At 40.5% G+C, this 26984-nt stretch overlaps 1 long non-coding RNA gene across 1 annotated transcript in view; it reads right to left on the minus strand.

The window, feature by feature from the left end:
• Positions 1–1722: 1722 nt before the first annotated feature.
• The window catches only part of LOC141933632 (uncharacterized), a 31451-nt gene continuing 6189 nt past the window's right edge, over positions 1723–26984 (minus strand). Inside the window, exons 2-3 of the long non-coding RNA XR_012626155.1 lie at positions 5137–5359; positions 1723–1819 (exon numbers count right to left, since the gene is read on the minus strand). This is a non-coding gene — a long non-coding RNA (uncharacterized LOC141933632). The remainder of the gene's footprint in view (positions 1820–5136; positions 5360–26984) is intronic.

The raw sequence follows: 26984 nt of genomic DNA on the forward strand, positions 1-26984 counted from the left end.
TGGTTCATGGAAACCATCAGTTGTATCTGAGATGATCTGCAGTGAGCTGTGTGCTGATTAAAATTAAACAGTAAATCTGAACTACTCAGTGCTCATTTTATCATCTATGTCTTAATACTTCACCAGTTAAATATGCATGGTGACTCTGAGATGATCAGCTGCATAGGACCTGTGTCTCACCTCTCCAAAATAAAGCCATGGCACTTCATTTCCAGCACACTTGAAAACAACCCATTCGTTATTGCCAGTGGGGCTGTAGTTACTTGACATTTTCCTACTAGGGAGAGCAGCAGATTTTGCCAAGAGCTATTTGCTTGCTCACTGCTGCCACATAGCATTGTTGTTCTCCTTTGGTTGGGATGTTGTGCTCAGCACATAATAACCAGCACACGGGGCACGTGAGAACAGAAGCCAGAGAGATATCAAGATGTAAAAGCAAATCTGTACCAGCAATAAACAAGAAACTAGCAACGTTAGCTCAGCCAGGAAAAAAAAAAGGAAATTGCAAGAGTCAGAATGAAGCAGCAGTTTGTACCTTTGCGACAGGTTGATGGCACATGCTCATGTTCTGATATATTTTTTTTTTTCCTTTTCCCAGGAAAGAGGATGTCAGGCCATAGAATCACAATCAAGTGTCAAACAGCGAGAAAATTACAATGGAGTAGTACTTTTTTCATTTCCTTACTCTTTTGGGCACTGGCAAAAGTCCTCCATTTCAGACACGTTTCTGAAACAAACCACAAAATGTAAAGGGCCAACAGGATGAGAAAGAAGAAGTAAAAATGAAGGGAAAGAAAAGAGATGTGGGTTAGAAACTGCACTTCAGAGTCAGGTAAGTATGTTATTAGCACTCCTGACCTGGGTATGTGTCCATGGAGCTTTCTGATGTGCTGTTGTTTTGATAAGCAGAACACATAGTAGATTTGGGTTAAGAAAAAAACAGATCAACCAAAGGAAAGTGGCAGGTCCAGCGTTTGTTAAACTTGGCCTATAACTGAACATCACTTGAGAAACGAACCTCTTATGGTTTTCATTAGATCAGCAACATACGTGAGCCGACATGGAAGCACTTACCCCAAGTCCTAGAATGGCAATGCAGATCCAACAGTCCCCAGAGGGAGAGTGCAGAACCCAGCCTGACCAGCAAGGGCTTCCCCAGAAGAGCCTCATTTCCCATTCCTTCTCATTATAAAAGTGTATCAACTGCCTCCTAAAAAAATAATGAATTATTGGCCTCTAGTATAAAAAGTAACACCAAATCACACATATGCTCAACTCTCTAGGTTATATGCATTTTTCCCATAAGCAGAAACTCGAGAATTAGAGCAAATCTAAATTTTATTTTCCTATTACTCCATACTAATAATGCCTCCATTTAAATCTTTTTACCCTTTTCCCAAGGGATTTCACAATAATAACTAGCATTATGCTAAACCAGACGATACAGAATGAAGGGTCATCCAATAGGTTTCTCACACAGGTCCTCACAAGAGAATTGGATTGAACATCACAACTTAATTTAGTTTTCAGAAGAAAATTGGGCAAGATCCTGACACTGGTGCTGGACATAGATCCTGTATCCAGCAACACATAGGTGCTAACAGCAGCCAGGAGCCTTTTATTTTATAAAACAGAAACATAAAACATATACATAATGTGTACTTAACTTTATCTTGCCACATGTATAGAAAGCATGATCCTCACATAGGCCATCTGCAAGCATTCGTCTTTCATGTTTTCACTGAAGAAACTTCACCACGGTGAGCTGCTGAACATGACTAGATTCCAGTGTGATGCCAGTGGTGAAAAGTGCTCAACACTGCACATTGGAACATTGGAAAAAGAAAAGAACTTTAGGATAAAGCTCTTCTGCTAACCTTCAACTTAGAAACCCTGTTTTTTCATGCTAAATAGAGAAGACAAGTATATTTCCTGTATATTTAACTCCTATGGAATCAAAAATTCTTCAGAAAACTCCTTCTTCACAGAAAAAATTAGTCTCATGTGGGACCCACACACACATCCCCACTCAAAATGACACCCCGGAGAATTAATGACACCCTCCAAAAAGAGACCACTCACCCATCCACCCCAGACTCGATGCACCAATCCCAGCAACCATGAGGGGCACAGTAATAAAGCTGCTTTCTGGATGGCAGGAGGAAGGAATTAAAAAGACTTTTACTTTGGCCAGTCATGTTTTTCAGATTCAGGTTTTAGGATAGAGAATTATCCAGAATCAACATGATTTGACACCACCAGGAGGGTAGTAGAGACCCTAAGCAGAGGTTGAACTAAGAGTCTAGTGTAACCCATTGCTGTCATAATTGGAGTCAAAGTCAGACACTAGTTGGGCTGAAACTTTGTGTCAAAACAGGTAATGCTCTTTTTGAATAAATAAATTCCTTCTTAAAACACAGAAGTGATCAAATAAATTCTCATAAAAAGGAAAGATTACTGTGTCTTGCCGCTGCAGCCAGACAACTGGCTTTTTCTAGTTTTTGTATGCATAAACAATATCTGTACATGCAAGGGTTTGGATATGGAATTGTAGGAACTCCCTTTGGAAATTTAGCTGAACGCTAACATAAATGTTAATGTATATTTTCAGGTTTTTTTAGACAACGTAAATGTTTCTTTTCTGTTTTTAAGGACATCAGGCATTGTTTACATGATTCTATATCAGTTAGGCATTTTCAAAACCAGAATCCAATCAAAAGAAAGTCCTGAATGTAAGCTAACTCTAAATATGAAAAGACATAAACACAACTAGGAAAAAAATTTCAGGATGCAGGACACAAATTTTCTGCAGTTCTTTTTCTGAACTGTTCTTTAGCAACATTAAGTTCATTTTTCTTTTGTTTACACAGATACTTCTTTTTTATTTCTTATGAAATATAAGTCATTAAATTATGCTCTTCTGGTTCAGTAGGTCTCTTTGTTGAATTCTAGGAGCAATATTCCCATGCAGTGACTTACTTTTATCTTCTTCAATATTGATAGAGGTAAAACCGGAGAGGGAAAGTTTTCTTAGCTACACTGCTAATATTTAGCACAGAATTCACTTGGTAGCAACACGGCTCTAGCCTGGGCTGCCGAGCAAGCAATAAACCCCTTAAATGGCTCAGGGACCACTGGGGCCAGCTCTGTGAAGAATTCATGAAGCAGGGCCTGCAAAGGCTGCTACTTTGATATTATTTTCAATGCCTGGAGCTTTCTGCCTGCATCTGGCCAAGCCTCTTTTGTAATCCTTGACATTGATCCATCCTCAAGAGCATGGTCACGGGCAAAGAGTTTGAGCTGGAGGTCAAAGTCAGAGCTGAATGTCACTGCTGCCCCCTCTGAGGCGGCCAGGCTGGGGCTTTCTGCCCATTTGACTCAGCAGAGGGGCCTGATGCCAGTTGCTTTGGGAAGCAGAGCTGCTCTCCCCATTGCAGCTCACAGACAGCAGAGCAAAGAGAGGGGAAACAGACGGGGAGGTGACATGAAAAAATTAATAACAACAAGGTTTCACAGACCCCTGCTAATAAAAGACCAAGAGCACCCTCTGATATAGAGATGGGTTCTGGCAATATATTCAGCACATAACGATAAAATCCATTTCTTTCCCCATTTCCTACCTCGCTTTATTTATTTTTTTGCTTACAGGACTTGCCAGGACCCCTTACTGTGCTTCATTTCCATTACTCTTTCCAGTCTAGTTGCTTTAGTACCAAGATTTCTTTACTTTTTTCTTTCTTTTTTTTTTTTTTGGTAATATAGTCTAGGGTATTTTTATTCCTTCACGCTTGATAGTAATTTTCTGCAGTCTCCTCTGGCCTCTGTGGCCATTTACAATGATTAGCAGTTTGCAAGAGGTAATGAGTTTCTCTTTTCCTTCTCCCTCTCTCTGTCTTTCCCTCTCTGCTCTTTTTTCTGGCACAGTCTTTCAGTTATTCAAAATAAACAGACAACTGCATAATTAAGATCCTTAATGTCAACAAGAAAATATAATTGAGCCTGCTAAATACTAAGGAAAGAGAGGGAGAGCTTGATAAGTATTGCTACATTATTTTTTAAGTCATGGGTTTGGGATTTTTTTTTTCTCTCCCCCTTAATTTCTGTTTAGGAACAAAAGATTTTTGTGTTTGCAAGAAAGAGGAGATGAGTGATTTTCGATTTGCATTTTCTCTTCACTAGAGCCTGGCATTTTATTGAAAATAAAAAAAAGGTTTCCATCTTACAAATGAAAGCATCTGTTTAAATAAAAAGCCACTTGAGGAAGAAATCATAAAAAATAATAATTATTATTATTTTTCCAAAGTAGGACCGAACTATCCAGAGGTCGGTAGAAAATGGCTAGCACTCATTTAAAGGTGTCCCTTTCATTTTTCTGAAGCCTCCATTTAAGCTGTGGATAAAAAACCCACATTAAACGATTTCTCCTCATTTCAAATGAAATATCTCGACTCTTTCAAAAAACTGCAGAAGCCTTTTAAATATTTCCATTTTTATGAAGCCTGTTTATCGAAGTTTGTTGGCCATATGCAAAGCCACAGTCATTATCATCATTTTTTATTCCACTGGTACTCAGAGACAGTAGCCAAGACCATCTTCCCTATGCTGGATGGGTGGCACCAGGCAGCTTGGGGGTCAAGCAGGCTGTGGGGCAAGCAGGAGTGGGGCTGAGCACTACAGGGCAGAGCAGCCTCTTGCTTATGGGTGCCAAGTGTCAGGGCACAGCTGAGACCTGCACACACCTCCTAGGTCCCAGGCCAGCGGTCTGGCCCCTGGAACAAACCAGTGCCTAGGAGGAGGCTTCGGTCTGCGGATGGTGGCAGCATTCATACAATCACACCAGGAATATATCTACACAGTAATCACTGACATTTAAATTTAATATGAGAGATGAAGAGACCAGGCTGTCCTGCTGATGTAGCAGCTGAGAGCAGAGGGTTAGCTCCTCTCCCACCTGAGTCTGGCTGCTTAAAAGATGAGGTTCCTGACTGCCAGCATTTGCTTCTGGTAGGAGCAGCACATCTCACAGGTCAAAACAGCATCTCATGTCCCGGGGAAATGCTTCCCAAGGCAGTCAAACAGTGACATACCCCAGGGCTTTACCCTTCCAGCACCCTGAGAAAGACACTCTGGGGTTACCTGCTGCAGCAAGTGCACTGTTGGAGATGTTCTGGAGCTACAGACAGAAATCTGCAGGGCTCGGTGCAATGCCAGTCCTGTCAGCCATTATACAATGGTGACAACAGGTGTGACAAGGTGTCCTGCACCAGTAATTTGCTGTTCTCATGACCATGATGAACCTTGGAAATATCTCTGAGATGTCGGCCGGTCACATTCAGGTGTCTTCATTTTCCTTAAGTTACTGGAAAAAAAACTGCATTGTTTTTCATGTATTATGAACCATTCTTTTCTGAGAGCAGAATATAAGACAGAAGAAAAAAAAAAAAAGAAAAATTTGGAGATTAATTGTTCTCACTCAAATTCTGCCTCAATTTGACCTGGGAGGAACTAGGAGCCTTGTCTTTGGAGAGGAGTTCTGAGAAACTATTCTCAGGCATCTCCTCAGCCTTGGAAGTACCTGAAAATAATTGATTTCTCCACTTTGACTACTGAGCTCCCTAGGCACCTGAGCAGAGACTCCCGAATGCCACTTCAGAGCCCAGACCGGCCTGGTGCATTTGGATTTATCATTAAGTCACTCAGACATTTCAATCCAAAAGCCTGTCATGATGGCCATACTTCTGGTACTCTCCAGCTTTGTGAAATAATTTAAGTACAGCATTCACACAAGGAGCTGGACACCATTTTGAGGCTCCTCTCAGCCTGAGGGTACTTGATGTGATTGCTCCCATATCCCTAGAGGCAGCCAAGACTGACCTGGGATCAAATTGTTTCCATTTCTTGTGATGCCTCATCTTTATGGGGCAAGTGAAAGACACAGACTAAGAGAAGAGCCTGACTCGTGGACTAGCTAACAGTAGAGTCTCTGGTTTGAGGGGATATGTGGTTTCTGGTCTCAGATGAAAAATTTGCGTGTGTGTTTTTGCATTGGAGAGTCACTGAAAAAAGTACCAAACAGCTGAGGAGCACACAGCAAGGCTCAGAGTCCCACTCATCCCACCTCCACTTGGGCGCAGGGACCCAAGAAACTCAACAACCCAATATCCTCAAAATTCCTTTTCAGTAAGCTGTGCTGATTTCACATTGTATCTGATATTGTATTCTTTCCATTTTTCTTGTTGAGAAAATAGTATTTGAGAAGATCTTACGATCCTTTTGGAAAAACATATACAGCTGCTTTACCATTCACCTGTAGCCCAGTCAAGGAGTAGCTAGAGAAGGACCTCTGTCCTGCTGCTCCTCAAAAAGCCCAAGTGAAGCAGAAGATGTGTTGAAGTCCTGTACAAGAGCCGTGATTGGTGATGGCTCACAGGTTAGCCCAGGTCCAAGGCCGGTGCCAAACAGGCGGTCTGGATTCAGCCAGTCTATTTTATGAACAAACCTTTAGCTCTCCGGATACAAGTTGTGCTCTAACCTCTGAGCCAGGGAACAATCCCCAATATGTTTTATTTACTAGTAAAAATGTAGCCAGGGAGACCATTGTCCTAAGAATACCCAGTCAGCCTCGACATACTTCATTAATTATTATTACTACCTGCCTCTTGTCTTAATGGAAGACCTACTTCAGGATTTTTTGCAATAGCAAAGAACATGAAATTTGACCCAACAGGAACATTAATATGGGAGCTCCCGCACAAGCTGCTTTTGTTTTAGAGAGCACACGACCAGTGCAGCTCCAGTACTTCTTTCTCCATTGTTTATTTCTCCCTCTGTTCAATTTTATCCTCTACATTTTCCAGTTGTCATACTGAGGTACTTTGGCAGAATTCACATGCCTATCAAGGTTTGGCCTGGATCATGTCACTTTACCACACTTACACGCTTGTATATGCTCTAGCATTACAATAACAGAAACTTAACACACTGTAAATAAACCCTATTGTTTTCATCAGTGCACAAGCCTATTATCATTAGCCTTAACTTCACAGAGGGTGAACATGTTCTGACTTATACAGCATGATTTTTCCATTCTCCTGCTGATTTCTCTCAGTATTTTATTTTAAACTCTTTGTAGCTGAATATAGGCCAAACTGAGATACTTCAGCTGCTCACACAGAAACAACGTACTCAGTCCCAACTGTGAGCCCAGTCAGTCAAGCTGCACAAGAAATGGAAAATGAAAGCGGTCGTATATTTTTTCAGTAAGAGCCCCAGATGGAAAGGAGCCAAATTTTCCCTTGCCACACTGCTGCTCAGGGGGCATAGTCCCTTCTGCAGGGAGCCTGCCTGGGTTCAGCCCTAGGGGGGAGATGGTGCCTGGCCCAGCAGACACCAAAAGGCAGATTCAAGGATCATGTTGGTAGAAAGGGGGTATTTGGATAGCCTGATCTTTTCTCCCACCTTTGGCTAGAGAACAGATCAAGTGAAAGACTGAACTAGGCAGCATCACTAAGTCACTTGTCCCAATGGTTGTTTTCATTAACTGTCACAATCCTGTGCTTTGTTTTTTATGGTGTCACACTTTGCTTTAGCTTTGTACCATGCTATACTGTAATCCATTGATTATACCTCTATTTCTCAAGAATCTTCTTCCCATTTTGGTATTTTGGATTATGATTAAATAATTTCTTTTAGTTTCTTCTTATTTTCTTGTACAAAGGCAATAGGTTGAATTTCCTTAGGTATGCCATGGGGAATTAGGTTATCCATTTTCCTGCATTTTTTCCACTGGATGACTATGGAATGGTATATAAAATACCCCATTCCAGGTCTCACTAGAATGAACTAGAGGAAAATTAACTTCCATTTTCACTTTTTGGTATTCCCTGCTTTGGTTTCTAAGGGTTGAATTGCTTCTTGTACCTCCAACATCATATATGGATGTCCTGTTCAATTGGTTCTTTATTTTTGAGCCCTTCTCAGAGGCATTGATTTCAGAGATATTAATTAATTTCAAATTTTGTAATTCATAACCAACACTAGTAATGATCAGATGCATTTATTTTCTGGAGTGAACTGAAGCAGCTATGAACGAAGATTTTCATAATGCCTGGTTACCACCATGATATAAAATAATGTTAAAAAAAATTCATTTTGCAAAGTGCTGAGTGCTCCAATATCCTTGCACATGAATATCTGGAAAAGGAGAAGAAACAATATTGTAATTTAAAAAGCTTCCGGTTAGGACTTTAGCACCTTGAAAAAAAACAAAAGACATTTTCTTTTGAAGTCTTTCTTGCCAAGCATGAGTAAAACAACAGGTCTGCATTCAGACTCTGGCTCATGGGTATTCCTTAAAACAAATAAACAATGAAATGGTAAAGAAAGCATTACACAGCTTAAAACCTGGTGTAGTATCAGATGAATAATAAATACATTAGTGTTGGCTGAGCAATGGCGAAGTACATTTCTACATACCAGGAGATAATGAGCATACTCATGGAGCCTTGTGTATGCAAAGAGATTTTTGAAGAAACATCACAATATAATTGAGAATTTGTTACTGCTAATCTTAAGGCTTTGAATTTCCATCCCCCAGTTTTCTTTTTACTCTGAATTGTCCCAGCATACCTTGTGTTGCAGTAAATATATATAGGTGAGCCCAATACAGGGTGGAAAATACAGAAAACACAGTGCCTGGAGAGGTGCCTCAGCCAGCTAAAACAGTCACCCAGTTGCCCTGCTACAAGACAATGTGTTTAGGAGTGGTGAGATATTTTAGTAACAATTATTCCTTTTCTTTTTGGCTTTTTTTAATGCTAAACCCTAGCCAACATATTTTAAACCTATATGGATGCCAAGTGACAAAATGTCTTCAGTCTTTTAGCACACACTCTTAGTAATCATAACAACATTTTTGTATTATTATAGGCAGTATTGGCAGTGTGTTCAATTGTGCATGGAATAAATAGCTCGCATTAGCAGTTTGCCTTAAAATTCGTGATGGTAGCAGCCAGCTTAATTAAGCGCATCTTTCTGGGAAATCAGTAATAATAGTAATGAATGAACCTGCTGCTGACCTGCAGCAGCAAGGAGCCATTCAGAACATTTCTGAGTTTGAAACTAGGCAACACCTACAGCTGCCTGGATCATAACTACTCTGTAATACTGCCATTGGGAAAGGCAGCCAATACCACCAATATTCATCTTTGTTTGATAATTGTCCCTTTCTTCCTTACTGGCCACTATACGTAATGTTTGGGGTTTTTTTCCTGCAGAAGAAAGCCTGGGCCAATTTATACCTCCCATGACCTTCCACTGTTTTCCACCATTAGGATTTTCAACACCGTGTTTCAACCAGATGAGGGGCTAATGTGTGATTAGGTGTCTGAATTCTTCCACAAATAACTATTTAAGAATAGTTTAGATATTTTGGCCAGTTAACCAGAAGCAAGAAGCATCCATTTGGTTTCACAAAACTAAATGCATCTATTCAGACCATACCAACCTAAAAAACCTATCTGGAGGCAGGGGGAGCAAATACCTTCTGCAAGAGAATTGCCTCCAATTTTACAAAAATTCCTTTTCAATTAAAAAACAAAACAAAGAAGCTTTTCACTGGAAAATTCCCAACTAGCTCTAGCATTGACAGATTGTGACTTCTGAGAAAAAGCCAAAAACAAACACAAAGACATAGGGCCTGGAAAACTTGCCTTGCAAGGAAAAATTGAAAAAGCTGAGGGCAAACATTTGACAAAGATAGAAAGACAAATAGATGTTTAAACATATTTGAACTGCATAAACATCAAGCACAGAGAGAATTTCTGTAGTTAGACACATGCTGTTGTAGAATAGATTAAGGAGACATAATCATGGGGTGGCCTCACAAGAGAGCAAGTCAGAGAAGCAGAGTCAATTTTTATGGGTGACATCTATTTCACTAATAGTAGTAGAAAAATGGAAAAGGTTAAAAAAGCACTACCTTAGTGTTTGGGACTTAAAGAAGGAAGCAGAAAACAAACTAAACAAATGGAAATACTAAAGAATATAATTGATATTATATAGGAAATATAGGAAGAACTACAGAATATCTTATATCCACATTGGCAAGGAAATGTGCTGAATAACCTAACAGGGCATTTTCTGATTTTTCATTTCTATAACTGCCCAGACAAGAGTATAAGGAACCTGAATACCACGCACAGGACACCATAGACACAGAGAAGGCATTGTTGGCAGGCAGTGAGTTATCATTGGAGATAATTATTTAAATAAAAACTATTGCATTCTTCAAATAAAGTTCTAAGAAAATACATATGCAATGGCTAAAACCAGTAATAGTAAACAAGAAAAGAAATGGGTAAAAAACAGTGTTTTGTACCATGACCAGTCTCCTTCGCAGTTTGAACTCTTCTAAAGGGCTCAGTCAGAAAGAAAATGAACAGCAAAGAGAAGAGACATGGAGGGAAACCTTTCTTTTCCCTTCTTTTTCTCCTCATTAATTAGTAGCAGTATTGCATCTCACCTAAGCCAAGCAAAGGAAGAACAAAAAGACAAGAAAATGTGTCTTGCACCCAAAGTCTCTGACATGATGGCTGGCTATGGAAGACTTCTGTTTCCAAGGAAAAAAAATAATTTTATTTTTAGTAATATTAAGGATACAATTAAGAATCCTAACTACCAAAATTAAGATTTTTTTCTTCATCATGGGGTCAAAAGTTTAGCAAAGCTGGCTGTGTAAAGCTTGCCTGAAAACTGAAGTGGAAAAATCCTAGAAACCACAAATAATAATGAACCATAAAGTGCAGGATTGATACCACTGTATGTTTTTGCCCCAGATGGCCAGCAGCCAAATTTAGATTGAATTAAGACAAAGTCACTGGCTAAAGAAAAGTCTTTAAAATGTACACAAAACCATAAAGGGTCCCAAAGGGTCAAAGTCTCAAAATCAGGTACAAGAAGTTAGAATATTTCAGTAGTGCAGAGAGAACATTTCTAGGACTTTCTTCAAAATGCTTGGAGCCTATAGCCCAGCAAGAAAACAAGGAGTCTAGCAAAAGGTAAGGGAGAAGATGAAGCAAAAGATACTGAGGTTCAGTTGAGTCTTCTGTAGGGTTGCTGAGCTACGTTGGGTGTTTTGTTGCTGATCTGATATCAGCTTCCTCATAACGATGCCATGGAGATAAAACAGAAAAATAAATATTTCCATGCTTTTATCATGTTAGCTTTTCTTCAGATTAGGTCTCTGACTGTTATTGTTACAGGGCCAGACCACAATACTCACAGAATCTATACATAATCTGGCTGCCCAGATTTAAGAAAAAACAGATCTGGATTTCATTTTTGTCAGTCTTGAGAGAGTTTCAAAAGTTTAAAAAGAAAAATAAAACCAGCTAAACCCTCCTCACCTCCATATCCACCCCAAGGAGCTGTGGAAAGCAAAGGATTCTTGGGGAATTACACTGATAATCTGCTTCACTCTGTTTCGGGTGTCCTTATCCAAGCCCAGGGGCCAGCAGCACAAACAGTGCCTTGTTCTCAGCAGCAGTGGCTGAATTCTCCTGCCATGTGGTGACACTGGTTCAGGGGAAAAGAAAGGGGCGGGGGAAGGGGAGAAGCCCTGCCGTTTCCATCAGTCAGACAGACAGCAAATTGAGGAAGGAGCAGAAGTTGTTTAGGACTGTCTAGCAAGTGACAACTGTTTGATTGGCAGAAAGCCATGATGAGCATGCTGTGCCTTTAAAATAGGTGTCTATCTGCAGCATGGAATATATTCAAATCAGGTTGCATAAAAAGCTGTTCCAGCTACTTACAAGCTACTTACAGTAATTAAAAACAGAGAGCTGCCTTTGTCTCTCAGAACCTGCACAGAATAAAAAAAAGGCAGAAAAAAAAAACCAAAAAAAACCAATTCCCAAGGTCAGTTCTAAGGTATTATCATCCTTTTCTGCATGTAAAATTTACGTTTACATAAACAAGGAAGTACAAAGTCAATTCTCTGCAACTCTCGATGACATACGCTGCAGGAGGTGAGGGTCCTTCCAAATATAGGAGTACTTAGTCTACATAATTTGGATTGTAAAATACATGCAGGGACAGATTAGCCAAGCTGTGAGCAGGCAGGGTCAGGAGTGGGCAGGCAAACTATTATGCTCCAGCCTCCTGCCCATCTTGCCTTTTCCCTCAGATTTGGCTACACTGTCCAAAAATATCATATACCCAGAGAACCAGTTTCTGAGTGCTACTGGGACACTTTAGCAGTGTGGGGCCCAAATACATGAGCATGAGGAACTGGCAATTACTGGATGCTGCCTGCCACACACCATCATACTACGATTTGCCCTGGGAAACTCTGAATGTACCCAAGGCACGGAGATTGCCTCAGTCTACCGCAATGCTCTGCAAAGGTGTGGACCTGTGGAAGAGCATAAATGAATTTGATGAAGGGTTTTCTGTCCCAGTCTGTTCTGCTTGCAGATACGCACCTTATTTGTATGTCAAGAAGGCAAAAGAGCAGCATTCCTTCCACAGAGGGAGCACTCACCCTCGGATCTCTAAAACAGTGGGGCTCTCAGCCAGCTACCATTATTGTGTTTTACTTCCAGACCACACCAAAAAGAATGGGAGAGAGGTTAAATGTATAGTTAGATGACAGGTTATTAATTTGGACACAATTTGAGAACATGGAAAGAAGTACAGTGCAATATATCAAAGAATATTGTATCAATACTACAAAGAATAATGTATCAATACTATATATACGTTTATCAGTACAATATATCGAATAATACTAATATAATGTTTACAGTAAAAATTCCACCAGCTTCTTCAGCTAAGTTAGCATGCTAGGACTTTTTCACTGTCAGTGAATATTTGCACAGAAAGTGCTACGGTCTACTCAATGATAAATGAACCTTGCACATTTGACAGAAAGTATTGTATGATATGCATTTGGCGATTTCTTTAGGGTACTCAGTGTGCAGGGGTTACCAAACCCAGAAGTCCAGCCAAGTCAAGGCTGCCACAGCTACATGTTCCCAGGTCCAGCCAGCAGCAAGGCTGAGCATGTATTCCCAACAGGTGCACCTGTATTTAATACACACATGCATGTAGCTGGCCACGCTGACCAGCACAGACACACTCAGCATTCACTCAGGCACATGCAGCACTGACAGCCCCTTCCTGTTCTCCGTTGGCTGGCCATGCTATTCCCCTATCCCTCTTTTTTGATCCCTCCCTTTCCCCACCTTTGGTGCCACCCTAAAAGTCCCGCAATACCCCTCATGTAATCCCAAAAGTTTCTTCCCTGCATCCCATAGTGAGTCCCATTCCCCTAGGGCAGCCTGTGGGGTCCTTCAGAGCTGCTGGGGCAGGGGGTTATCCAGGTTTCCCCTCCTGCCCTTGTGCCTCTGTTGTCCTCCATGTGGTTGGAGATGACCCTTTCATCACAAAAATTTCCACTCCTGTTCCAACAGTTTTCATCAGCCTACACAAAACAATTAAACCAAACCCAGCCCACCTCTGATTTCTTCCTGGAAACACTATTAAATAGCTTTAATAGTTATAATTAAACCAAAAAAGACAACTGATTTATCATTTTTCAGTTCCATCTATTAATAAACAGCAGAGGGTTAACCTAATAATCAGGTAAGTTGGCTATCCATTCTTTGCAACTTTTGTTAAAATTCCTCCTAGCACAACAGTCTGGACTGGAAAATAGGCTTAATCAAAATGGAAACTTTTTGTAATTAAGATGAAAAAGTTCTCTCTTGCTTTCACACTTCTCTCCCCTGGTGTTCCTCACTCCTAATTTGTCTGGGAAGAAGGCCTTCAGTTCATTGACTTTTTAACCTTTCTTCCAGTGTATTAGAAAAATAACTCCTCTATTTCCACTACTTTATTCCAGGCACTATTTTATTCTATAAAATTTCGGTTGATTTTATTCCATAAAATAACACTATCTTATTCTAGTGGAGTAAAATATAGTAGTTTTCCCCAGTGAAAACTTTTTCTTGGGGAACTTGGGAATATTTTATTAAATATTTTTCCCCCAGCATGTCATATAATTTTTAAATTTTCATATTTTACTGAAGTGTTTGCAAACACATACACTGTTTCCAAGTGGCTCTATTTGTTTGTAATATATTCAAATGTGATCAAAGCAATCTACAAATTTCAAGGTAGTTTTTATTCCAAATACTTTTTAAAGGATGTTGGAAATTTCACAATAGAAATACAATTTTAAATTTGATTAGAAAAATACCCTCTCAAATGCACAGCATTTTGCCAGCATTCTACTAGATTGTTCATTGTATATCCATAAATAGTGTCATTTATTTTGAATGGCTTTTTAAATAGTTATAACTTGTCGACAGCCAGCAAAATTACCTCTATTTGATGATAAAGGCTACTCATTTTATTAAATATGTTTTCAGAGCATGTCTAAGCCATTTATGAAAAAGGAAAATTTTTGTAACAAAGTACACAGTCTATGTTTGCAGTAATCTGTGATGCTTGATAATGTAACTGTCATGTCCTGTAAATGCATTGTAAATTACTTGTAAGGCATTTAAGTCATTGTACAATGCTGACAGCATGGTTTTAAACATGTCATTGACTCCTCATAACTTTTATACAAAATCCATAAGATTTGTTATCACTGAGGAAATAGGAACTAAACAGTTACGATGTCACAAGGTATACATAGGAAGGAAACAGAGACTAGAAGGGGTCAGACAGGCTAAACAGCAAATTATATAATCTGAAATACTCAGATGATTGTTATTGCTGAGAAGGAACATCTTATTTTATATGTTCATTCAGCTTATGTGGTCATCTCACAAAGACTGTTGCTGTAAGGTGTACATACCATGTGGTTATACAAACCTCATTTCACTTGCACAATGAGAAGCACGGCATACATTGCTGCAAGGATACCAAGAAATAAATCAGAGAGAAATGCACCCTGGAAAATGATCAGTTAATCTGTTAGAAGAGAAATAATCCAAAATATCGAAACACGGAGCAGAAGCATGGAAAAGAGCAAACAGAGCATGAATTTACAATACCCCAAACTCAGAGGAGGGGCCAGCAGAGTTAAGATCTCCATTTACAGGACATCACATCATGATCTTGATGAAGACCAATCTGCCGCAATATGCTGAGTGTGAAGCAATTCTTTAACAGAAATATATCAACTGACATATTGGAAAGAATTCTGATAAAGGCAAGAAAAAAATGCAAGTAATTTTATCCACCAATCCAAACTCATCTGTTGTCTCTATCCTGATGACCTATAGACCTCTCTCATTGCTCCAGACCTGTCTCCTCCTTTACAGGCTAAAATCTGGGCCTGTCTCTCTGACATCTCCTCACGGGTGTTTAGCTGTCAGATGAAGTTCAGGGTGGTTAAAATAGAGTTGCTATTCCTCCTCCTCCACTTGGTTTCTCAATCTCTGTAGACAATGCCATTATTCTGCTTGTCACTCGGGCTTGCAGCATGGATATCATCTTTGGAGAGCAGTCTAAGTTGGCAGTTTCCATTATTTTAAACCAGCCTAAGCGTGAGCTGCCACAAAAAGTGTAACTCAATTTTCCTGGGTGAGGTTTGAGCTGGATCAGCTCTCCAACCCTGCTGGCAGCACGGCTCCATGTAATCTAATGGAACTGGGAGGGACATGCAGTGGGGTGTCCCATTTGACAACAGCCTGTTCAGCCTCACAGTGATTATTATAATCTGACTCCCAGTGCTAACAACTGGATTTTTTTCTCCTCGCATGCAGCTGCAGAGGTGAAACTCCTCTCATGCCACATCTAGCTCCTGCACTCTCCATCAAAAATGCCTGACCTTGAACAATGTAATCTGGCACAGCTGAGCTCTCTCCAGAATGCTACTGCAGACACCATGCTCTGAAGCTGCTTTGACCACAAGTATCCATCCTTTACACCCTTGACAAGCTCCCTTCCACTGTCATATCCAACATGGACTTGCTTATTTTTACTTTCAGATGGTTCTGACTTTACAACCATCCTGCCAATCATGTCAGCCACTGCTCAAACATCCACTCTTTAGCTGGCTTAAACTTAACTCTTAACATAATAATCAAAGTAAAAATCTCCAGATGCTTTTAACTGGAGTCTAATCCCTGGCCTCTGAATTGATCCCATTATTCTCCACCTGAAAATGCTGATGGAAAATGTACCCAGGAATATCTCCTGCTCCCTGTTTTTTTTTTATCTGAAGCTCCAGCAGGTAAAACTACTTCAGCCACCATGCTTGTCCCTTGCAGGGAGTCCAGCTGCTTGCAAAGGACATTCCTCTCCACTTAATCTAAGCCTAACACAGTGAGTTAAACCGTGTACGGGTCAGTCTCATACCAATTGAAACCATCCCTCAACAGTGCCACAGACTCATCTTTTCTAAGAGCTTGCTGTTTTAAAGTTCTCTCTATGTATTTATCTATAGCCAGATTGTTCGATGTTTAAATGTACACCATCCAGACTTGTCAGCAACTTACTGCAGAGAGAAGCAGCTCATGATTAATGCAATAGTATCACCAGCTGTCACACCTTTAACGTGCAATAAGGTAAAAGCTTTGGACCCAGACTTAGGGTGCTAAACATCAGAGCTCAGACTCAGTAAGTGAAAGGCATAGCTACTTTTCCTTGCTTTCCCTTTGCCATTGGCACCGGAGGTCTTCTGCCTCAGAGCATGATAGGGAACAAGACGTTCATCTTGTCCTGCCTTTGCGCTGCAGCTGGCATGTCTCCGTTCAGGATCCCCAAGAGTTATAAGAACTGCAAGAGCAACATGATTGGTGGGAAAGACATCAACTGTTTTAAAAATAAAGATAGTGGGTACAATATGAGTAGTGAACAGAGCACATTTTATCAGCTACTTGGTCATTAGCTGTCTCACCACAAGCATAGGAAATATACGTCCACTCTGTTATTATAGGAAATTCACTCTCAAAGTGATCTCTTTCCTGCTATTGCAAATGTACATGATAAAATGTCTAAGAATAATCACAAAGAGAGGAAAAGATTTTAAGATAGATACAATGAAAAAAAAAAAAAGAAAGGAAGTAAACCTCACACACAATTATTTGTTAGGAAAAAATATGCATTAACAATACAATGTATCAGCCCACCAAATGATCTCTGGAGGGTATAGATGGAAATATAATCATTCAAGGTATTTACATATAGACAGGACAAAGCACACCAGAACGTATAGTACAGCAAGAATAAATCTGCCTTGGCGTAGGAATGAATCATGTGTTCTTATTATAGGTAGACCAGTGATGCAACATTAAAATTTGGACTAAAAAACTGAGCTATGTTTCCTGATTCAGCACTCAGTCTAGACTTAACAGCCCTTTCCCTTTCTAATGTCTATGTTTTTCACTTTTAAATATGTTGGTGTAGCAAGAGTATTTGAAATACTGTGAAATAAAGATGGTGGAAGCTGGACCTAAAAAAGAGGAAAAATAGGATTGACTCCACAACATTGCAAGTTCAAATGACAGCCTTCACTTAATATAATCTCCAGGAACTGCAGTCTCTCTACCTACATATTTCGCTGACTCACTTAAGCATCCACCAGCCACTATGCCACTTTTCTGGTAACATTCTTTTCAACTTTCTACAAAACCTAGTTCCAGTCAGGAATTCTCACCAAGGTCTCCCATGCAATGTGTGGGTCCAGCAACACTTTGAGTGTTCAGTTAATACACCTAGCTGTGCTGCAGAGGGTTAACCTCATCCCCCTTTCCTGTGCCAGATGCTATGTGCTTCACCACAAGCACAAAAACTAGCTCAGCTGAAGAACACCTCACCTAGAACATGCATGACTCCCAGCAACATAAAATCTTTCTTTTAGTCTCTATTGCAAGAGACATAACCAAGAGGAAGGAACAGTAGCCACGGAGATGGTAATACTACACCCCCCATCCAGGACATCAGCCTCCTGGGAGTCATAGGTAATGAGGCATAAATGAGAGCTCAGAGGTTACTGAAAGGAGGCCAGGGGCCAACATGGTTCCCAGTTGGCCTTGGGATTAGAGAGGCATAAAAGCAGTTTAAAGCTAACTCTTCTTCCCTACAGTGACATACAGCTGAGCACAGCTTCTGCCAGTTTGGAAAGTAAAGCTTTATGCTTTCAGCTTGGATATATTCATTCAGATTTCAGGTTTTAGTAGACAACTTGGATCTATTTTTATATATGATGTTGTTTTAAAAAAGACTTGATTATTAAAAAGTAATTATACCCAGCAAACTGTATAAAATCAATTAAAACAAAGCAAGCTGAAAATTATCCTGAATGTTTTTCCCTTGCAGTGGTTAGCAGAGATACTTGGCCTGCTCATGGTGGGCAGGACTATGAAGAAGAGAGCATCACCTTGCAAACAGAGAAGGAACATTTGATACTTCCACTCATGAAATTCAACAAATTCACTATACAGTCCTGACTGATCACCGGGTTTTCCAAACTACATCAAAAAATTCATACAAATGTCAGAGCAAAGTCAAAAGCAAGAATTAAATTGAGCAAGGTTAATATAAATACTGGGCAAAGGGATGTGTTCCTGTTTGGTATTGTAAATTAGCAACTGAAAAAGTTCACCTTTTCTTTGAGAACAAGCTTCCAAGCCTCAAAATTTTAGGATGGAAATCACTTGTGAAAGATACAGGAAGATAAATATTTGGATAGGTGCTATCCATTTCTCAGATCCTTGATTTCTATGCAATACAGGAAAGAAATACTGCAGGAACAATCCTTGATGTCAGATGATGCAAAGCCCTGATGCAGGTGTGTAGGAAAGCCAGGGTTTGGCTATGAGACTGTACATAAAGTCAGTGCTGGAATGATGTGCTATGTGACAATGTAGCTGTTACTCATCATTACCTCTCACCTGCCACTTAAAATACATTTTGTTAAGCAATTCCTGGATTGGGCATTTTATTCCTTAGCACTTTGGGACCTGCAATTAATTCCTATTTACCCACAGCTGGATCCTCACGCCCCAGCTGCAGGGACACCGTCACCTGGTCAGGATTGCAGGTGTGAGTGCCACATAAACGTGGGCAAACTGCTCCCAGGTCAGCTCAGCTCAGCAGAGACCACAGCAGTTTTGGCACAGCATGGCACCAGAACAGATAAATACTGCTCAATGTTGGCTGTGCCCATGCAGAGCCAGGGCTGGTGTCTCTGCATTGCATTCCCCATGGCAGAGGGAACAGCAAAGAGATGTGCTGGGTGTGCACCTGGGTATAAATCCAGCTGGGCACGTGGGATCCAAGTGGGTGCCACCAGGAGCACTATGTGCACACCCCAGCCTGCAGCATTTCCACATGACCTGTCCACCTTGACGCCGTACCCAGCCAGGAAGCGCTCTGTACATTTGCATTGTGCCAAATCAAACAAGACACCCCCACACCCTCCTCAGAAGCTGGAGCTTGCTGCAGACACACCCAGGGGATTTTGTGGGAGCCAGCCCTGGTCTTTCATGACCAGAGCCAAGGACCTGGACCCAACACGTATGGTTGCACCCACCCTGTCTCTTCTCAGAGACACTGAAGCGTCCCTACACTAGATCTCCAATGAAGCCCAGTGGCATCAAAATGATTGGTGCTTCGCTCCTGCCAGGCAATCTCAGATCCCCACTGCTCCAGCAAATAGAGAGCCCTCTTTCTTCTGTAGTCATGCATATAGTCACTAGCCATTAAAACCGATGTAAATATTGGATTAGAAGCCACAGTTTTCAAGTGACAAATATTGGTTTTATCTGCAATAATACAAAATCACTGATTGATGAGTAGCACAACACACACCAGTGCCTGAAGACTACAGACATGGAGCCATGTCCTCCATCACAGAGTACCAATTTTTTTTTTTTTTACCTAATACAGGGAAATAATTCAATATCAAATAATAAAAAAACTGGTGTGTCAAACTTTTACAAAACAACTATTCAAAGTCCAGTTAGTGGAGTTTCTTCTTTTTTCTGCTGCCCTAGTTTATTTTTGCAAGTGGTTTTGCCATATAAACAGAAATCATCCTGAAAATTGGACTAGAAGTCTTCTAATCTCAAATCCTTTCCAGGATAAATGGGCTATTTCATGTTAGCTTAAATTAATTATTGTATATACATTATATGAACCAAATTGCTTCAGAAAAGGAAGGAGAGGAAGTCTGCACTAGATTATGCCAGATTAATTTCAGTGTAACTCCTTCAATTTCAATAAGAATAATTTACACCACTATTACTAGGAGCAAAATATGCCACAATGTCTGGCAGCTAACAGAAACTCAGTAGCTCTGGCAGATGCAGTGCCCAGATTTCAGCTTTCTTTGTATAATCTTGTAGTTTTTTTCCCAGTGATTAAAGAAAGTACAGAGAGAATCCATCAATTTTCACCTAACTCTGGTTACTCTTAGGGATTATTACTTTGAATGAAGTCCTTCCAAAACCTTTTAAAGAAATATGGGGATTATAAGAGGTAATTTATTTTCAATATTTTTTCTTTCTTAAAATTAGATGTTGAGCTAGTTTGCAGTCCGGTCACTCAGAAGAAAGTTAACACTATCTGTGTACATTAGTCTCTTCTTAAAAAGAGGTCACCTGGTTTTGCTGCTTATTTTCTCAATGGAAATCATTATTTATGTTAACAAAAGCTGAAGGATTGTTCTGGAAAGAAAGGTGTATTAGCCAACATGAGATGAACATATAAACACAGTTTAATGTCACTGAAAATGTAATGGTAAGAGAAACACACAAAAGAATGACAAAAAAAAAATGGAATTTAATCAAATGTTGATCAAGGCTTCCATCAGCAGTTTACTAACAGGTTTAGACTGTAAACACATGGACTAGGCAAGCAATAAGAACTGATCCTTGAAGGAACAGGAGCAGGTCAGGAAGAAGTTAAGACCATCCGAGCAAGAAGCCTGAGGAAAGCTTCTACATGGTCAGGAGGCCTTGTCAGGCAAAAGCATTTTGGGGAAAAAAATTATCTCAGAACACACCTTATGAGATGTGACTTGGATTGCTAAATAAGAATGTGATTTGGCTAAAGAGATCAAAATGCCTTTTCCTTCCATCTTGCCCTGAGAAGAAATTAAGTTAAACAGCATTAAGAAAAATAAACAACATTCACAAAAAACAAAACAAAACAAACAAAAAAACCAAAACAAAACTGCACAAGTCATGACAATCAATAGGAAGAACAGGTTATAAAGGGAGTGGAAACCTTTAAAACCAGGCAGAGAAATCATTGTGCTGGGAGTCACAGGGACTATTTATGTTTTCCTCAGTCACAGCTTACATTTTATTGTTGTTGATCCCAGCACACTGAAAGTGTTCAGCTTTGAGACCTCAAGATATTAGAAAATATGACTGGCAAAGAACTGGGAGAGAGGAAGGCGAGGGCCTGGGGAACTTAAAACAAAAAATCCCCACCTAGAATTTTTGTATTCGTTAGATATATTTACTTGGCTGATTTACGGGAAGATGCAGGGAAGAGGGAGAGCAGTTATACCAAGCCTGGGACTGACTACAGTTAATGAGTTGTGACCAAGACAGACATGAGCAGTTTCACTGCAAACAGATTTCCATTGTTCATTAGAAGTTAGAAAGCGCTGCTGCTTAGAAAAATACCAGCTGTATCCAAGAAACTGTCAGCTGCTGTTATCAATATTGCCTCTCAAGTCTTGACCCATTGCCCAGAAGTCCACTGGGTGACCTTGATCTCAACGGCTTGTGGTGGTAAAGCAATATCTATAAATAATGCATTAAAAGTGTCCTTCCATGTTGGCAGACTCACATTTGTCAGTATTTCCATACTATTCCAGGCCACTTTTTATCGTGTTCTCTTAATGTGCTATGCATTTTTCTTCAACTGCTTTAATATGGATTTATCACTTCCTCAAATATATATTTTAATAATGACTTGTCTCTTCATCAAATGTGGTCTGAAAAACAACAGTTGGTGAGTACAGTGGGGGTAAAAACCCCAAGAGTTTATGGATAGCAGATAAAATGTTGGCAAGTTTACTACTTTTTTAATGGTGTTTATTGTGATGGAGCAACTTGCATGTTAATGGCATTTTTCATGTCATCTGATGTTTCAAAGTGCTTTACAAAGCAGTTAGTTACATTCATAGGAATACAGAATATTATTATAGGCAATTAGGCATAAGCAGGGATGTGATTTACATGCTAAACTTAGTGATCATCAGATCATCAAAAATAAGCATAGGAGGTGCCACAAGTGGGCAACCTCTGCTTCCGTGCAGGATCACCAGCCCCCTAACCCAGCTTTCTCATCCCCCCAAATCTCCCAGCAATGAACACTCCACACTCCTCCTTGGCACTCTTACCTCCTTACTTAACCATCTCCACTGTTAAAGAGTTTTCCCAAGATCTAACATAAATCAAACTCATCAACTTATTAAAGTCTGCTTTCCTGCAACTGATTTTCTTTAACCATCCTTTCCTAATTGCTGCCTTTCTCCTTTCTCCTTCACATTCTCTGCAAGACTTTATTGTCAGCATCAAATCTGGTAGATCTCCCCATTAATTCCTTTGTTCCTTATCCATACAAAAAAAGTTTATCCCAGCACAGTCTGATAAAATTCTGGACAATCCCTACTGTCCAGCTGCAGTCTATCCCTGACAGGTAGTTAAAAATCTCTGTTGACAGTTAGATGTTGGATAATTTTGCTAGGTTAAATTCACATCTATCTGATCCTTCTGGTATGATGGAAATTCCCTGTTTTATTATAGATTTACGGTAGACAATGACCCATGAAAATATCCCTGTCCTTTCTCTTTTATCCTTGACCTTGAGACTATCAAGAGGGTGATTATTTCCTCACATCTTGGACCATTTTGGTGTAGGCATCCTTTTATTCACACCTCATTTCCATCTTTTCTGCCAGTCAGTCCTTCCTAAACAAACTCTGCCCTTCTGTTTTAATGTTCAGTTTTGTTTGTCTTAGCTATGATTGTGTCCTCTTGTCGTCCTGTTTTTTTCTCAAATTGCCTGTGACTCCCTGTGAGCTTGTGATGCCACCTCCACCTCTGAGTCCCACTTCCATGCCCTCCTCCTTGTGAGATTTAGCAGGTCTTGGGCCACAGCTGTCCCCTTCCTGCTCTGAGTGGTGAACCCCATCCCCATGCTGAACAATGCCTCTGGTAGCCCCAGACAGAGACCAGAGCAAAACAGTGTCCTTCAGCAAAACAGACTTAGAAAGGTGTCCCTTCACTTCACAAGATGTATCAACTGGATACTTAATATGTGTATATATAAATTCAGAGAAGCATCTTATTTTCTCTAGTTGCCTTTATGCCAATCCTGAAGAATGCAAGAGAGTACAACTGAGCCATGCTTGGCATATATTCAGAGTGACATCCTCCATGAGGCTGAGGGACACAGAGAGAAAGGAACACAGGACATCTTGAAGAAAATGCTTCTCCAGCAAGCTCTCAAAACTAAGCATCCTGATTCTAGGGGGATTCAGCTTTTAGCTTTCAAATTAGTATCACACATCTGAGAGAGCACTTTTGGAGCAGAGGTGTCCTCAAAACCCTATGGTGGGGCTACACCTCAGAGGCATGCTCTGACAGGCAGCCCCAGGAGACCAGCAGTGCTATGGTGTCCCTTCAGCTGAGAGATACCCCAGAGGAGCTCTCAGAGTCAGCAGGAATGGGAGATTCACATCAGGCACTTGCTAATCTTTACCTTCCTGCTCTTAATAGTGTTCTCTTAGAGCTGTGTTTCCAAACTCGTAATCAGGAGTTTATTTCTTTGATGCACTTGATGTGCTTTTTTTTTTTTTATTTAAACACTATTTCAGCTTTTGAGGAAGATTTCATGTAATGCTGTGAGCACAAAGCACATTTCTTTCACAGAAATACAAAAAGAAAATCCCTTTGGTGCCTAGAAACCAAGATGAATTTGGAGTACCTTAGCAGCTGGGATGTGTTTCCTACCAACCTGCTAAAGTTTTTTGAAGGGTAAAAGCATCAAAGGCCAACACATGGAAAGAGTCATTCCAGTGAGACACTAGCCAGAGCCTTCTGGCAAAGGACAAGTGACAGAGACACAGTCCAGGACTGTAGGAATCCCCATGTTGTCACAATCTATAAACAAGAAGTTTTGGGAAAGTTTCCAGGATTCGTTGCCACTTTCATATCACCCGCATAAGTTGCCAGGAGAGACTTCTCTGCTTTTTCCAGTGCCTATCAACACACAACATGTGTCCCAGCTTCTTTGCCATGTGAAACTGTGAGAGTAATCACTCAGTCTTATACCCCATGGACTGTTTTGTGTAAGCATGCTATGAAACACTCAGCTGGTAAAATGTCATGTGGATTAAGTAAAGGGCAGTAGATAACCCAGAAACTTCTACAAACACTCAGGACAATACTGGCTAACCATGAGCTACTTCTGGGTGGGGAAGAAAATGGCCCCAGGATTTGTGTGCATTTTAGCAAGTGTTTAACCATCCTCTATAGGCATGATCTTTTGATAAGAGCAAATCTATTAATTGACTTTTCTAGGCTCTGTTTCCTACAGGATACAAAGGTCTTCATTGTGTGATACAACTGCATCTGTTGGTGGCAACTAGGACATCAGGTAGACATTGAGTCATAAAGTCATGATAAAACATGACATAATTATCAGCATAGTTCTTAAACTAATTACTACCCTGGATAGAGCCATTTTACCTTGCATCATGAACAACAATCCTGACCTGATGTCACACCATATGAGAGACGGGCATTTTATCCCAACCTTAAATAAGTATTTATTCCACTAATATGCTTTAAACAAACACTGGTATAACCTGCTTACACCAAAGAATCACACACATTGAATCTCATTGTCAGAGAATCTGAAAATATATCAGAAATTATAGAAATGTTAATCAAAGAGAAATTTTAAGTCATAACCAGTATTACAGTATTTTTAAACCATAAGATTACACAGATATTGAAACAACTCACAAACTATGCTAACTATTTGGAATTGATCTTAAAAAAATTAAATTCAGTGTTTCCAGAAATTCGACCTTCTTCACCTCAGTTAAAACGTAATGACATAGAAATGCAAACACAGTTTTAGCTATAATACCACTGTTGTCTCACTACTAGCTATGCTTGCAGTAGAGACAGAGCCCATGGACTGAGACTGGTATGCATATTTTTTTTTTTCTAAAACATAATGAACAAGAGTGAATGCAGTTCTTTAGTTCTGACCCCTAAACAAGTACCGACACCAGCAAGTATCATGCACCTAGTCTTCTGAGGCCACAAATTATGTTCAGCTGAACAGTCTAATAGAGGACTTGGAGATCAGCAGTGTGTGCAAGAACTCCTCACACACATGTACTCATATAACAAAGTCATACATACAATACCCTTATGCTACAAAAAGGAGCTTTATGCTTCTCTATGCGTGTACCCAGCCAAATAAAAGTGCACTGTCACTACTACATCTACTAAATTAAAAGACAAGAGTAGTCTGGGCTTTTTTCCCAAAGAATAAGTCCCAGCCAAATATAAACCCACTGGCTTTGGTCCCTAAGGGGCACTGGGGAAACACAAGTGCCTGATGCAGCTGCTCAGTGCTGATGCCAAGCAGGCAGGTCAGGACAAGCAGGGCCAGCAAGGGAGCCTGACCCCTCAGTGCAACATCCTTGGCCTCACCCAGACAAGGGACCCCTCTGAGCCTGAGTGCCCCAGAGGATCTTTGTTCTCAAAGAGGTCACGCTGTGCTACAAAGACCCCACAATTTCTTCTTCTGTTTCTACCCATATGGGTGCTATATGTTGAGAGTGGTACTCCCTGGGCTATCATCCTTTTCATGTTTCTCTCGTGCTTCACACAAGCAGGATTAGCAGATCTTGGACAGCTGGATGATAAGTTACAGCTAGGAAATAACCCTGATTCACTGGCCCAGCACTATACTTCCCCTTCTTAGCTTCAAATAGCCTTCATAACACATAGATAACAACTACTGTCACTGAAAGTCTGTTTTCAAATTTCAGGTGCAGCTTTTTCAAAAACTTGGTAGCTCTCATCCAAACTCAGTAGACTTATAGGCACACATGAGTAGAGGGCTACATGCGACCTTGAGAGCTGATGTTATTTTTCACAGTCCCTGTCCCAAACTATATTTTTTTATGTATTTGCCTTAGAGAGGCCAATAGATTCATTAAGAGAGATTCTTTTTCTGGCTTTCCTCCCTGAAATACCCCACCTCTAACCCTTGCACTGCCCCACAAGGATGAGTACCACAGCCAAGCAAACCCAAGACCATTATTCTTTTAAACCCCTGTGTTTCTTCAATGCATGCACTCCTGTGCCTGTCTGCTGCAGAAGGTTCAGGACATCACACTCACCATATGCAACTAGCCATAGTGGGGATGAAGACATGGCCAGCAGCTGGCAGGAAAAGCGACAATTCTCTTACACTGGTGTGATGTTTATTCCTGGGCTCAATGAAATGTATGGCACGATATTTATTAACTAGCTGAGCCATCCTACAACAGCAGAAATTGGCTGCAGCTGTGGCCGACTGTGAACCAGTCCAGGAAACTGGCTGGGAGGGTTCTGAGAAAGAAAATCACCACCAAATTTTAGCATCTTTCAAATAAGCAGCTGTCTTCCTTTACCAAGAGTTCCTATCACAGAGCGTCATCAGCAGAGCAGGCAATGAGTCCCACTCCTGACTGATTGGTTCCTACAGATTTGAGGGAGAGGAGAGAATTACCCGTTCCTGCACTGCAGTGCAGAAGCCTGTGACAAAGGACACTGGGGGCCACCATTGGGGAGGGATGCTGGGGACACTGCAAGACAAAAGGTGGCCCTGTCCCAGCTCTGACTTTCCCTTTCCCGTGACTCTAGGGGAGTCAGTCTTGGCTATTAGCTTTCTAATTATAAGCAAAGCCTAGGCATAAGCATACATGCACACTCACT

The sequence above is a fragment of the Strix aluco genome, chromosome 1, assembly GCF_031877795.1.
Source record: "Strix aluco isolate bStrAlu1 chromosome 1, bStrAlu1.hap1, whole genome shotgun sequence".
Classification (NCBI taxonomy): Eukaryota; Metazoa; Chordata; class Aves; order Strigiformes; family Strigidae; genus Strix; species Strix aluco.